Source organism: Chlamydotis macqueenii, chromosome 1 (assembly GCF_036417535.1).
Source record: "Chlamydotis macqueenii isolate bChlMac1 chromosome 1, bChlMac1.mat, whole genome shotgun sequence".
NCBI lineage: Eukaryota > Metazoa > Chordata > Aves > Otidiformes > Otididae > Chlamydotis > Chlamydotis macqueenii.
In genome coordinates this window covers 151598511-151614463 of record NC_141556.1, presented here as the reverse complement: position 1 = coordinate 151614463, position 15953 = coordinate 151598511, and the positions used below count along the sequence as shown (strand labels likewise).

At 39.8% G+C, this 15953-nt stretch overlaps 1 protein-coding gene across 5 annotated transcripts in view; it reads left to right on the top strand.

Moving 5' to 3' along the window:
- Positions 1–15953, top strand: part of MCF2L (MCF.2 cell line derived transforming sequence like) — a 155357-nt gene that overhangs the window by 66845 nt on the left and 72559 nt on the right. The window lies entirely within an intron of this gene.

Below are 15953 nucleotides of genomic sequence, written 5' to 3'. Positions count from 1 at the left end.
GCCTTTTTTTAATGATCCATTAATGTTTTCTTTAAAATTCTGCATCTACAAAGCTAAAAGGTCAGCTCTGATTACATGTCATGTCTTTCCACTGAGAGCAAACAGTGTGAGCTTTCTCTTTTCTCTATTGACTAAATTTAACTAAGAATATCACACTACTAAGCACAAGGGATAAGGTGTTTTGTTCTCTCATTGCAGTGAGATGATCTTTCTTGGAAGGAAATGAATTTCTGTCGAGAATCTGAAGCAGTTCTCCAGGCTGACTCTCCAGAAGCAGCTAGTCTAAGTGCCTTTGCTGCTCTTTTTCTTTTTGATCAGTGGAAAATGAGCTTTGGTTGCTCTTTGCTGATGTTGAGTCTCCTCTTTTCTTGAGGGAACTGTGGAGCTTGTTTGTCTTTTCCTTTACTTCCTTTGTGATAAATAGTTTGGCAGCCTTTCTCAGTGTTGTGTTCATCAGTGTTACAGGAGCATCTGATATTTTTGTTGGAACCAATTTTCCCACAATGTTTGACCTGAAAGTTTTTCTGCTGAGTATTTTGTTAATGTGGGGGGGGGGAAAAGATTCTGTGTAGTCATAAAAGTCAAAAAAAGGGTTTCCTATTGCTGATAAAGTTTTACTTTAGATTTTGACTCTAAATATAGTTGCAATTGTGGTACAAAACTTTGTTTGTTGTAATGGTCTCTGTTGGTTTTCCTTGCTTTCTAGAGTGATGTTCTTACTAATTTATGTTCTTTCAGAATACAAAATAAATTCATGTTTCCTTTCCTGAGATCAATTCCTGTGCTGCTTTCATCTCGTGTTTCTGTTCTTGTTACTCACTGTTGCACTAAACTCCACATCCATTTCTTTTTCTTATCTCCTCCACTTGCTGTTCACTCCCACTGCTGCTATGGAAAATGGATCTCATCCTATTGATTTTCCTGAATTTTAGTCCTACCTTCTGTTTAACATCAGTGATGATTTGATTTTCATCTTCAATTACAGTTTTCCATTTTTGCCAGACTGCAATCTAGCATCTACTGAATTTTGAATACTGCTGCAGGCAACTTCAGCGCAGAGCCAGGATTCCTCTTTTCCTCACCGCCGCGCAGGTTGAGTAGCCACATCTCATTGCAGGCACTGCTGTACGGAGGGCTGCTGCTTGTGGAGTTAGAAAGGTCACATCCGTTTCTTTGTTGGCTTTTGCAGCTGTGGATAGATGGAACTGTCACAAAATATTGCAAGATAAATTGTTTTACTGCTAACTCCTACGTGATTAAATTCAGTCTGAAGAAAAGTCCGGTTTTTGTGTCTCTTTGAAATTAGAAACTTTGGTAAATTCTGCTGCGTGGTGACGAAAGAGGCCTGTGATTGTGGGAGCTTGTTTAGAAAGGACGTGTAAATTGTAACATCGAAACTTATTGAAATTCAATTGACAGAATACCAAAAAGAGCTTATTTTTAAATTAGAAATGGAAACAGATGTATGATAACTGCATTCAGTGGCCAGGCTTCTGTCGTGATTTTGGGGAGAAACTCTTTAAGTGTAGTCACGAGGTTGGAGAAGTGCTGTCCCTGAGGAGGTGTTAACATTTCTTTAAAAATTATTGAAGCCTTCTTTTGTTGTTTTTTTTTGTTTTGTTTGTTTGTTTGCTTTAATTTCCAGATATCCAGTGTAAGGCATGTGTAATCCTCAAAGCTTTGAAGTTTATTATCTTACAGTGCAAAGTGTACTTTTAAGATGTAATTCCTCAGTAGCTCTCCTAGTGTTTCTTCCTAGCAATTCCTTTTTGGAAGATTGCAGTGTTCATCCTATTAATTGAACAGCAGCCTTCACTTTGAAGTGCTCCACCAACTATTGGTGTCACCAGCATGCTCATTTTCATGGAGGCAGCGTCTTTCTTTATGGATGGCAGCTTTTATTGTTTTTCTCTGACCATGAGTTTTGATTGCTCGCACTTACTTAACTTGAGGTTTGGATGGGATACAGGGATCTTTTTTGATTACTCAGCATCTGAGTTGAAAACTGCCAAAACCGTTCCAAAATGGGTTCGTGTTGTGGCTGCGTAGAGGTTTAACAAGCTGCTTTATATAATGGATTTATACAAACACACATATGTGTTTGTGTATGGGTGTATAATGTCTACATAAACTCATTTTCAATGCTTTGGAAAATTTTGATATAAACCAGAGAGAAAAGGCAATTTTGAATGCTTGATGACTTTAAAAAGAATGAAACCTCTTTTTACATTCATTCTTTGAAAAAAACATCAAGAAGGATTAGAAAGAGAAAACAAATAGGGCTTTTAAATAGTCTAGGATGCTAAACTAGATGCCAAAGATGATCCATCCGGTTGCTCAGTATCTTCAAAACTTGGAAGACTTGAAGTCTAGAAGGACTAGAAGGTGGGCACTTGGAAAATGGATCTTATATGTATCTATTGTACTACTCCCAGAAGTCAGGTTATTCTTAAACTAGTACTTGGGTTTCACCTGTTGTGACTTGCTCCACTGTTTCCTCTGCTCCAAAATCTGGAGACAGAAGCCTATTGAGAGGTGATTGTCCATGTTAGATACAACATGAAGGGGCTTTAGAACAGGCGGTGTTGATTAAGACGAGGGTTTCTACTTCTTCTGTTGTGACGATGAGAACAAGCAGAGCCAACACGCTGTAAATGGTGCTTTTTCCCCTTTTACATTCATGTTTTTGAGGTGTTGGTGTTTTTTTGTTTGTTTTTTTTTTTTTTTCCCCTCTTAAGGAAGTAGCCAGCTTGACGAAATATTAGGTTCCTGTATCTTACTGAATGGGTGTGGGTGAGGGTGATACACCCTTCTCAGAAAGGTATCGCATTTTTCACTTGGTTTTAATCTCTGAAGGAAGGCTGTAAACCTTCCTCTCCCTCTCTGTATGTGTTTGGAAAGCACTCCTGTGTCCGCTTTATCATTGCATAAAACTTCGGATAACAAGAGTTAGGTTTTCATCATGCCGTGTTGCAGGCGAGAGCAAACCCCTGTTACTACTAACAATCATATTTAGTCAGCCAGGCATTTTGATGAGGGCTCTTTCTAGCAAATGTTTGAGACCAGCTTGGTGCTGTTAAGTAAGAAATGAGTATCGGTGTATGTATCTGCATATGGTATATCATACACAGTAGGATTTCTAGCTGCTCTGAGACTGTTCTTCCAGGAGCCACATTGTAGTACCAGAGCTAGAAATAAAATGCTGTGAATTGTGATCTTTGTCTGAGGACTACAACTCAAGATACAGATCTAGGAACACCCACCTCCACCGAGCAGGCTGGGTGACAGTCCTGGAAAGGAGGGAGTATAAGCTTAGAGCCCAGACATATGTAGATCCTGTTTCTGACATTGTGACAGATGCTGTTACCTGATCCAAGAGAGGTCACTTACTCCCTCTCAACTTTCAGGTGTGTGAGTATTTCCGTGACTTGTGGGAGCGGTGTGGGGACTCATTCACTAATTTTGAACTCTCTTCAAAACCAAATACGCCAGTAATGACCTCGTAAAATACAGAACAGTTAAGTAAAACATTCCTAAAGTTAGTTCCTTTAAATCTACCTTTAGTTAAAAGTGTCTGATACTGCTTAGGAAACTCTTGTGTTTTGACATACTACAAAATGTAATGGGCCCCAAAATGAAATAACAGAGTTTAAAATAAATTACCTCAGTTATATTCTTCAGGTCACATTTTGATGCCATGCACTGAATAGAGCTGCTTGTATAGATGATAGATTTATTATAATACAGCTGACTGGTTTGGGATTATCAACAGCTCTGTGGCAGATGAGTGGTGAGAACACAGATGTGGGGCACTTCAGAAAATAACCTCTGGTGTGATCTGTGGGTGACCCGAGTTTGGTGAGGTTTTTTTTTTTTTTTTATGAGATTGGTTTGTGACTGGGAGTGCTGAAGCAGAAATGGAGCTTTTCCCCATCTGCAAATGGAATTTTGTGAACACATGTGACCATCAATCCAAGCTTTTTATCCTCACTGTCCTCTTTCCTTGACCCCACCTTGTCGGGAAAGGGCTCATGTAACATCATGAAGTGAAGAAAAACAATCCATTTGTTTTCATACGGTTGTTGCTGTCACTCCCATTCATTGGCTCACTCTTTATGTTAATGAGTCTGGATGGCCGGTAACTAATCTCAAATGTATTAATTAACAGGTAGTCCGTCACTGGACAATTACTTTAAAGGATCAAGTAAAGCAAGATGGCTCAGCATTCGTGTCTGAAACATCATGGGGAATACTTGGTTCTAGTTGATTTCATCATCTGTTGCCTTATTTCCCATTGTCTTATCAATAAGATTTGTACATATTTCAACTTAAAAAGTCACATTAGTAGAATACATGTCCTTTTGGCAGTTCCTGCTGCTTCAGGTAGACTCCTTCATAGGGAACAGGTGCCTGATGGATTTACCACCAAGGAAAACACCCCCATTTGGTTCTACCAAGGACATGTGGGTGAGAATCCCCTCACAGATAGGAAACGCTACATGCATTTCTGGAGAACTTTCTAACTAAAGGTTCATTGGAAAAGGACATCTGCCCCTTGGGCAGATAATTTCCCTGTGCGGAGTAGGGGTGAGTGGTAGAAGAGGATTATGATAATGGCTCATCATTTGTTAAAACTAGGGCTGTTAAAGGGAGGTTCTTGACAGAGCACACTTAGGATTAATTTTTTTAATGCGTTCTTACTGTGATAATATTTTAACAGTGCATGTGTTCACATTTAAAGCAAACAGCTTGCATCTAATGCATGCCAGCACTTTAGGCAGGAAGAGAAGTGGTAAGTGACCAGCAACCAGCGAGCCCTTCAGAGGACCTCGGAGCTTGCTGACAGGCACAGTTGCTCTGCATGTAATTTGAAGAAAGGTATTGTGTCCTGGGAGCCTTGGCTTTAACTGAAAGATAGAGTTTTGCACTCTCGTTTTGCACTGAAGACGGGCTCACACATAAATAGGTCACTGTCTGCGGAACTGTTTTGCACTAAATCGATTAGAAGCAGCATGACCTTAAGCCCGATCTCCTTGCTCTACAAAGATATTGCTGAATTGTGGCTTCTTCTGAAGAAAAGCACAGGTGTGTCTAGCTTTTCAAATTTTCTTAGTTGCTTGATTGCAGGTCAGACGGGAACTCTGTCTGATAACGTTATCCTGCTGAGGAAAATGGGATGTGTTTTAGTACAAAGGCAGAAGTTGTATTCTTTTTGTGTACGTTCATGTATAAATACAGTTTATTGCTGTGGGGGTGTGTGTGTTCTCTCCTTGTGTAAATTTGCAGTGTATCCTTTTATTTGCAGATGTGTTTCTCAGTACATCAAACGTATCCACTAAAGCTATTCCTGTATTTTACACGGAAGGTACTTTGAGGATTCAGTCTTGCAGTGATTATGGCGATCAGAACTGCAGCTAAAGCTTACAAGGATAATTTGCTGTTGCGGAGAGCTGTCCTGCTGTTTCTGATTTACAGTGGGTTTTAATATTCAATTAATCACATTTTATGTAAATATCAGATACATAATTTCCCCTGATCCTTATTTGCGGTAGGGAGACAGCATAGTTTCTTTTGCAGGATACCATTTGGCATCCCCTAGTTGTTAGTATAGGAGGGTTAGTCTAAAATGCATTATTTCTTAAATTCCTTCAGTCAGTTTTCTATAGGAATCTTGTTTCTGTTAAGATATAGAGAAACAGTGGAGATATTATTTGCTGTTAATAGTGCAGCTACAGTCTATTGCAAAACTGAAAGCGTGTTTTGTGGAACAGGGACAAGCAAAAATTGCTTCCTTATTCTGGTGCTTGAATTCACGTTTCCAGTTCTGTTTTCTGCTTTTGGTATGTGTGACTGCAGAGGAGGACCAGAGAAAGAGCAGTGAGTCCATGGACTGGTGTCTAACCGCCTGATGTTGTTGCTTTTGAAATGTCAAATTTAAATGAAACAGGTATGTAAAGGGTGGATCTTCTTACTAATCTTTAATTAGTAATGCTAATTAAATTATCAACATGTTAGTCTGAGTGCTTTGCTTCTCAGTGGTGCTCCATGCTTCTAGGAGTAATAACAAAATCCTGCTGCTTAGGAGGAATGAATGAAAGATTTCAGAAAGGAAAAGTGAGGCTAGCCAGACTGAAAGTGTGGAGGGATTAATAAGTCAGGGTAACTTTTCGTCTTTACGTACATCCTCATCGGTGCTGAGAGTGGAGGGGTGGATTTGGGAAATGACTGATTATTGTACAAGAAAGGGGATGTCTGTTTTAAACTGGAGAACCAGTGGTGTTTTGTGTCAAATCATGGTGGTGCATATGTAGCCATGCCAGGACTATTTGTATAAGTTGCCAAGTTTAAAATAGAGAGTTTTAATCTGTACTTGATTACTGCTTTTGTTAGAAACTGCCAAGGCTTGATTTTCATCTGTTGACTGACGCTTCATGTGGGCATGTTTAGTGTGCCAGTCCTTCACAGAAATCTATTGAAAGATTTTGTTTTCAAAGTGGGCAGAGTGGTTATCCCTTTCCCTGTCACTGTTCTTTCCCCTTCCCCTTGAGTACTATATGGCGTATTTTTTGTGTCTGCAGTCAGCAGAGGGGAAAAATTAAACCAAAGGAGAGGTCTCAGATACCTGTCTTTCTCAACCCTATGGAAATTTCCAAGGAAAACAGTGTCTTCTTGGGGAATTCCTTTGTCAGTCCATGTTCGAGAGTGAGGATAGGGAGATGGCAAAAAGGATGGACAAACTGAGAAGAGTACGGCTCCAGGACTCAAGTCTCTCTTCTGCTTAAAGACTGTGCAGGTAGTTGTGAGCAATGTTGGTTCTGGTTTTCAGCATCCAAAGCGGGGTGAAAGCACCTTCTATCCTGTAGATACACTGCAAGACTAAAACATTTCGGACACAATTTGGGTGTTGCAGTAGTGAGGTGTGGAGCCAGTGCTGCCGGTCTGCGGCCGTGGATCCCGAGGAGTTAGCAGGCTCTCTCCAAGGGGCGGGATCCCATAGTGGTTCCCTTGTGGAGGTTCTCCAAGTTTTCTTTGTAGGCAGGGGAAATACAGAAAGAGGATGACTGGAGTCCCAGCAGAGGTCTTCTGTGCTTGTAATTGAGGGGAGCGTCCCTAAAATTTGGCTGTATCAGCCTTACTTGCAGTGAAGGTGGACTCCCTTCAGCTGCTGGAGTCAGGCACAACACTTGGGAGCCGCATGGCGGGGCATGAATGATGCAGTGGATGGATAGATATCATTTGGTGCATCTCAGGTGTTAAGAACATGTTGAAGCTTTATCTAGAAGGAGGAAAGCAATGTAAGTCAGTACCGTGCTTGTTTGCCTGTGAGACAGGTGTGATGTGATCTTCTCAGAGCTATAGTACTGCAGCGGGGAAGCATCTTACTACTAGGTCATAGTTTTGCATCCTGCAAAGCTGTTCCATGTCGACATGGAACCCTTTGGGAGGGTTGTAAACAGTTCTTATGAAACAAATTATTGGCTGGATCTTTTCAGAAAGCAGAGCTACTTCGTCATAAGTTTGGGATATTTCCTCTTCCCTTTGGAAAAGCTATTGCCTTAGGGTTTTTTTTTTTTTAATTTTAATTTTCCAGAAAATTTATATACCATGTAATATATGGTTGTAGACAGATTTTCTTAGCCTGAGATTTAGCAGGTGTATCAGCATAACTTAATTTTACCCTATTCTGTGTTCATTTTTAAAGTCAATATACTGAATTTGGTACATAGCTTAGTTTGTATGTGGTCATTTGTTCTAAGGCTGTGATATCTATGTTGGAAACTTTTCTTTCCAGTGTTGTGAGGTGGGCTTAGGGACTTTTCACCAGAATTCTTCAGAATTACAGGAATACTTAGGTTGGAAGGGACCCCTGGAGGCCACCTAGTCCAGGCTCTTGTTCCAAACAAGATTAACTTCAAAGGTAAAGGAGGTTTCTCAGAAACTTGTCCATCTGAGTTTTGTGTATCTCAGAGGGTGGAGATCACTCAGCCTTGCTGAGCAACCTGTTCCAGTGCTTGGCTCTTCTCATGGTGAATTTTTTTCTTTATATTCAGCTGGAATTTCCCATGCTGCAGCATCTGACTGTTGCCTCTCATCCCTTTGCTGTGCAAAGTTTCAGTAAAGATATTGACTCCTTTCTAATAGGTGTTAGTGTCCTATAAAAACTAAAATAAATGCTCCAAACTTCTAGAGAGCACCTCAGTGGTGTCATTGAAACATCATACTTACAGGGACCTAGGGTTACATTTTTAGAAGTAAATCCTGGTCTTAATACCACTGATGTGACTTGTGTTGTTCATTTGGCTTTTTGTTTGTTCATTTTAACCTGCCTTCAGGCTCAAAGGAGCAGGCCATCCAGTGAGGACAAAATGAGACTTCATATGAGAATATCCACCAGCAGGGAAGTTCAAGGTCGAAGTTTGCTCTTTAGCCTCTTCACTGCACGTGATGTATAAGAGATTCTGCCTCTCATCATTGCAGTGTTACCCTGAAATGAAGGGAGCCTTATGTATTTGTTTCTGTGAATACTTTTATAGATGCTGTTTCTCAGGTACTTCTCTGAGTATCAAATATTCAGAATTTATTTTCATTTATATGGCTTTTCTCTTCACAATGCAGCCCTACTGCATTTATGTTTTGTGCAGAAGACCCAAAGTCTTTTGAAAATGGAAGAGCAGTCACTTACGGTGCCTTTTAGAGACCCTGGCTTTTATAAACCTTTGTTCCGCAGAGCCTATGGAATTGTAGCAAACAAAGTTCAGCCTCACTATACTTAGTCTCATTTTCTGGTTTTATGCTTGGTTAAGTGAGAGAAATTGTGAAGATTATCTAAGAGTAAGTGATGTATATATTAACTTCTCAGTTTGAACATGTCAGGGTTTTGTAGGTTTTAAGTTCTAGGCAAGGATTTTGTGTTTCACTTGAGACAATTTATGGGCCATGGCTTCTCTTAACAAACAGCAAGTTGTAACTTTTAAAATATGCATCTACCTTGTACTTGGCATATGCAAAATAGAGATTTCATTGTTGTTTTTCCAGAAAGGTTAAGTAATTTCCCTTTATGCCCAAAAGGGCAGATTTTTAAGAGAAAGCTGTCAATCTTTGAACTTAAAGTCCAGCAAAATAACCTCTGAAAATAGGATTAACATCCCATTAGAATGTTGCACTTACAGAAGCAGAGTCTAATTTTTTTTTTTGCGGATGAGACACTGAAATAAATCCAAGAAATTATATCTTTATTGCCTCGTTTTGCACAGTCAGTTTCCATCAAAAATAACCCCTTGCTTATAGGGCCAGAGCTTTATTTAGCAGAACTTGTTTAGTCATTAGAGCCACGTGCCAAATTCTCAGATTGGACAATGAATGGGTGCTTCATTTGAGACCTTAAAGAGGTGAAAATGGGGGTCTATAAAGCAAAGGAGAGGAGTCTCCTGCTAAACCTCTAGCATGCTGCCTGCAAAATGTTGGATTGGAGCACTGGACTCTTTAGCTGCCCATGATTGATACTGAGTGGTGTCCTGCCTCTGTATTACCTGAAACAGTTCATACTAGTAGTGCTTTAGAGACATAAGTGATGGGTTTCATCTTTTTAATGGTGTTAGCCAGTAAGCCACAGTATGAAGCCAAGCAGCCAAGAGCTGATTTGTTGCCAGCTCTGTCATCTATGTGGTAAGACGGGGCAGCCAGTTTGGCTGTGAACTCAGCAACCTCTTCTTTGTAAGTCATCTGTAGTCAGAGTCCCAAGGACTGGGAAGTTTACAAGCAGCTGCCAGTAAATGTGTCTTAGCTGAAAACTAGTACTCAGCTCCAAATAAGCCACTTAATGAACACATAATCCTTCCTTCTCTCTCACACTCGTGAAGTGCTTCACATCCCCTTTCCAAACATTATTTTATAGATGTGCAGTTCTGTGGAAAAGCGTGCTTTCGTCAGAGTACCATAAAATACACTGTTTGTTAGAAGTGATTCTAGCCATCCTCCATATCACTGAAATTATGAAATTCAGTAAAGACTTTTTATCAGGGCCTGCAGTGACAGGACAGGGAGCACTGGTTTTAAATTGAAAGAGAGTAGGTTTAGATTTGACATAAGGAAGAATTTTTTTTTACCATGAGGGTAGTGAGACACTGGAACAGATTGCCCAGAGAAGTTGTGGATGCCCCATCTCTGGATATGTTCAAGGTCAGGCTGGATGGGGATTTGAACAACCTTATCCAGTGAAAGATGTACCATGAGAAGCTGTGGGACTACAGATTACATGTCTCAAGTAGGTGTGACTGATGAAGCAGAAGTGGAAGAAGCTGTAGGTTTTGGCACTCATAGTATGCTGTGAGTGCATCTACTGTATATGGAAGAGAGGGGATTGTATTTCCACTGATGTTTGTGCTTTGAGGTGATATTATTTAAGCAAACTAAGACTAAGAACTTTGCCTTTTGCAAAAGGGGAAGTGGAAGAAGGAAGAGAACAAAAACAGATACATCCTTTGACGTGCGTAACAACTGATCAAATCTGAATGTTTTAGAGAAGAGTTTGAAAGCAACTAAAATCTTGATTGGCTCTCAAAGTGTGCTTTTGAGCAGGTATTTCATAATTTGAGTCAAGAAAATGAGAACTGTTACACCTCTTGTCATCTTTTGCCAACCCAGCAGCACTGCTTTGACTGTACGTCTGAAAAAAATTTTTAGAAGAATGATCAGTGATTAATCTCCCTACATGAGACCAAACCATCATTCTTGTAGTTTTGTAGATACTCCTGTGCCAAATCTCCAATCCTGTGATCTCAAAGAAGAAACAGATGGACTTTTTTTCCCCTTTAATTATGATTCCAGGAAATGGGAATTACTTGGGTAAAGCAGGAGGTTCGGTAGACATCTATATAATTACAGAGATGTTTTCGATTTTCTGTTATTTCACCCATATGTTTCTGCCCCTTGTATTTGAAGTCTGGAATTGCAACCTTTCGAGATTAATTTATGTGTCTTCTAAGTAGTTGCAGTGTTCTTCAGGTGTGATTAAACAAGCCAAGTTATCAAGTTTCATTTAAACTGAAAAGTTTAAATATTATGAAAACTTATGGATTATGAAAAGTGCTGCAGAAATATAATGGACTCTGAAAGATCTGAATGATCGGTGGTTCTGATGCATGTTTGAATAGTGTTTTTAGTAAATACCTCTGTCCACTGTGCATGGGCTTTACAATAGAGGGAACATCACTCCTAAGGTTTTAGATTTTCTTTAGCAGTTCCACTTCCAACTGCTAGATTCTTACTTAACATTGAAAATGCATGGGATTCCAGTCTAGCCTGTTGTAGCAATGGGCTACACAGACATGCCATTCTAGGCATGTTATGGCAATACGCTATACGGTCCTAGAAAATGAACCGATGTTAGTAATGCTGCAGAAGTGGAACTTGCATAAAGCATGATTCACTGAAAAGAAGTATCTCCGCTTGAGCATCTTTTTTATGTGCCAGGGCTCTTGAACGGAAACTCTTTTCTGACTAGGAGAGGAAATGGGAAGTGTAGACTCAGTGTAGGCTGTTAAGCTTTTACAGGCAAAATTCTTACATACTTAAAGAATCAGAGAATAGTTTGGGTTGGGAAGGACCTTCAAAGGTCTTCTAGTCCAACCCCCCTGCAAAGAGCAGGGACATCTTCAACTACATCATGTTGTTCAGAGCCCCAAGTAATTTTTGGACGCCGACTGCCGTATGAAGCTGTTTGGAGTGCTAGGTTGCTTTATTTCTATTTGTGCTACCAATTGGGATGCTGGTGGAGATGAAGAATTCATATTTCTTGTTTGATTGGGATATTTTATCTCACCATAAACAAACAAGTTGCAAGAGAACTGTTTCACCCAGGTGATGATTTCCTTAAGCTATACTTTAGCAGAGAGCTGTTTTTTGCATGAAGATTTTGGAGGTTTAATCACTCACTTTTCCTTGTTTTGACAGCAGTGTAGTCAAATAACATAGAAAGGAACTCTTCCTGAAGATACTTTGAACTGGTGAGGTTTTAATACTTAGTTTGTGAACACTTGCATGAACTCCCTGTCATCAGTCCGGTGTGACTGCAAACAGCGCATGGACCCGAGGAGCGTGGTCTGCAGCTGTTGTGCCTGAGCACACCTAGCACAGAGCTTGCAGGCATAATCACTCTTCAGCACTGTTTTTTTAGAATTCAGTTCTAAAGCTGGAGAGCTCTCCTGATGTCTTGACTAGCTCATTAGTTTCATTTGGCTGAGCGTGGAAGAGGGTTATCTTCACCAGCTCTGCTGCTCTGACCCTTCTTTCTTTGGGGGCTACACAAAGGAGTGAACTGTTAGTGATGGTGGTCGAGGGTTGAAGATGAAGAGGGAAGAATGAGGAAATGAAAGGTTTGCCTTGGGGCTGAGAGAGATGAAGGGACTATTCTGAAAGTCATTATCTTGCATTTATAATTACCAGATGGGAGAATGCTTTAATGAAGTTATTCTTCAAATGAGGGCCTCCTTCATAAAAGACATTGAACTCTTTGGGTGGGTAGGCTGTTCCAGAGGAGACTCAAAATGAAACCGGTTGGAAAAAAAAATACATATTCCTTCAATTTAAGGCATAAATTTAATAGAGAAGCCGTAGACGTGGTTTCAGCAAAATCTTGCTGACTCAGCAAGAAAGAGGAGGGGGAAAAATGTTTTGTAGTTTGCTTTATGGTGTGCTACTGGGGTCTGTGCTTAAAGGCATAATTGTGTCCATATGTGTACAAACAGGTTGGCTTTCAAGTTGATATAAAGTGTAATAGCCATAGAATTTCATGCAGAACTACCCAAAGGGTGATGTAATTCCAGCTGGCTCGGTGGGAATTGAATTAAACCCATTATGAGAGGCTCATGGGTTGTGTTGGAAGAGTTCCTTCTGTGTAATGTAGATATGGGTCTGTTCAGGCTCCCCTTCAATGTTTTCTTCTGTGAAAATGATTTTGCTTCGATGTGTCAGGAAAACAGTGAATGATGACGAGTTTCGGTTTGACAGGAAAAGAAAAAGGAGGTTTTTACCAATAAGTGAAAATCTTGACTTGAGTGACATTGATCATTTTCTCAGATCCAGGTTTTTTCAGGACTTACTGGCACCAGATAATTCAAGCACAACTTATCTTTGTGCCCTCATGCTTAAATCTGTCATCCTGCTTCATTTGAAGTGCAGTCAGGTGCATTTGATGGGACGGGGTCAGGCCCCTCTAAGCCGTCTTCCTCCATCATAGAGACAGGACTATCAAAGCAAGATTTAAAGTTGAATTAAAAGATGATATATCTGCAAGACTGTGGTTTACATTTTTAAAGAGAAAGGGTTTTTTTAATGAGAACCACATATTTAACTGATTCCTTTATGTTAGTGAGATGACATTTCTGTCCCCTCTTACACATAATTTAAACACAAGATAACGTGATTTTTAAAGAACCTCCAGTTGTTGGCTTAGAAAAAAAATCTTTGTGCATTCCCAGATATTTCATGTGTTCAGTTTTTTAAAATAATGATAAAGGCAGTAATAACTTTATTTTTACTGTTTATTAGCACCCACAAAACCAGATGCATTATAAATCCCAGGGGCTTTATTTTAAGCAGACTACTCTGGAAAAATTCTTTAAATGAGCTCTTCAGGAAAGACTGGGTATTCTGGCTTGTTTTGGTGTGAGCATCTCTTTTCAGCCATTAATTTTAGATACAGTAAAACAGACAAACTTTTAGGTCTGTTTTGAAAATCCTATGTAAAGCAGTCAAGGTAGAACAGGAAAAATCACGGGATGTGTAAATGTTAATCCATGTAAGTGGAAGTAGCATTCGAGCCCATAAAAATTCCTTAGAAAACAGTGAACAGATTTTCAGTAATTCTGTATTTTACTGTGCACTTAATTAGCTTTACTAAAATGGAAATTGCCCCTAGTGACTGTAGCAGGTGTCAGGTTCTGTATTTAAAGCATATTTCCAAGAAATTATTTTCCCCAAAGTCCGTGGGTGTAAGGAGTGTGTGCCCTTGCAGTCTGTTTAGCATGGGTGCCTTTCCTTACCTAATCCTGTGAAGGAAATAGTAACGATGGACAAACTTTAAAGTGAAATCAGATTAAATCCCAAACAAACTATGATAAACTCTCTTTTCTAGAGTGATACTAAATATAAAGGAAATGACGCAGAGCGATGAGTTTTCTCCCTGTCCTCTTTCAGAGGAGATGCAATTGTATTGCAGGGGGATTTCTGGCTAAATCCATGAGTGCTGATGCTGGGTTCAGGTGGATCCTGCCAAGGTCTCAGTACTTCCCAGAGTTGCTTCTTCTCACTTTGTTTTCTACTGCTAGTTTTTTTTTTCTTTTTATCTCGGTTGTTTCAAATTATTGAAAATCAACTCTGATCTTAATGTGTATTCTGCTTCTCGAAGAGTGTCAAGAAACCAGATCAGCAAGAGCAAGATGAGGTGGGAGCTGTGCCTTGGTGAAGGAGGGAGCAGAAGGAAGGGCTTCTGGAGGTTTTCCATCTGTGAACAGGCACAGTGTGCTGCTCCTCCTGTGTTGTAAACACACTGCCTCTTAAATTTGAGTTAAAACTGAGTTTAAAACTAGAGGGAGGAAGATAGTGTCTTTTCAGTGAAACAGTATTTGACCACAAGGTTGTGGGCTGCCCTGCAAAACCTGCTGTTCCTAGCAGAGAGAGCATTGAGGCAATCAAATCTAGACTTGCATCTTTACCTGGCAGAAGTCAGAGCCCACAGTGGGGTAGATCACACAGATACATGAGGAAATGGATTATTATGGATCTGGGAAACATGAAGTAAGGAGTTTCCCTGACTTACTAATATCTTGCGTGCTTGAATGGTGTGTGTCACATATTTATTTACGTATGCAAAACACGCCTATTACATGCTTATGCTGCAACAATGAAAATTATTTCTGCCTGTGACTATGTCTATAGTCATCACATCTATAGGATGGCATACTACAAAATGATTGCATTCTTTTCCCTCTTCCCATCTCCCACCAGGTGTTAATCCAGTAATAGGTTATATTCAATTAAATGAGTCCACCTGCAGTCATTGGTTTGCAGAATCAGGGGTGTTTACTTCAGTTTCTTAAACACTGCTGCAGGAGGGCTTCTTATATTAAAAAGCACTGGCAGCAAAAAAAAAAATGTAAAATCCTTTTTCTCTTGGAGGGGTCCCCTCTTCTGGAGATGACTTGGCCATCTGAGGTTGGACTTTTGAAAGATCTGTATTCAGTTTTTCTCAAAATCGTTCAGATAATGACATAACTGAAGGTTTGAGTGAAATATGACTTAACAGTTAAACATATCCACTTATGGATTTGACAGCATGGCATGCAGAGGTCTTCTGATCAAGCAGCAGTTCACCGGATGCAGAAAAATAGCTCTGATCCGTGTGTGACCTTGGAAGTGGTCATGGGTCTTCCCCTGCCAGATTGGCCAAAAGAGAACAGAGAAGTTCTGTTTTCCCAGTATAAGTTGTTGCTTATCTGGAAGAAGTAACTGAAAGTAGGTTTTTCTTGCTGTTCTCAAATCACTGCCGTTCTCAGAATTTTACACACGAGAATCGCTTACAGAAGTGAATGACTCTTCCCTTAAGATACAACATTTGAAAGTCTTGAGTTAATAGCAAGTCCCTTCCTTCAGGGCCAGAGCTCTGCTTCTGTTTGATCAGCTTGTACTTCAAGGCAGATGACACTTAATCTTATATCACTTTTAAGTTTTTACTTACTTTTCCTGTGCGTGTTCACAGTTCTCAGTGTCAGATTTGAGTCTGTCTTAGTGGCATGTCAGTGTACATTAAAACCAAAACTTCTTTATACAGTGGCAGATTCAAAGAGATGTTAAAAAACAAATATTGAAAATGCTAAGTTATTCCTCCAGTGCTTTTCAATGAGGCTAAAAATGTAGAATAATTAATTCTTAGAAATTGCAAGAGTAAAACTTTT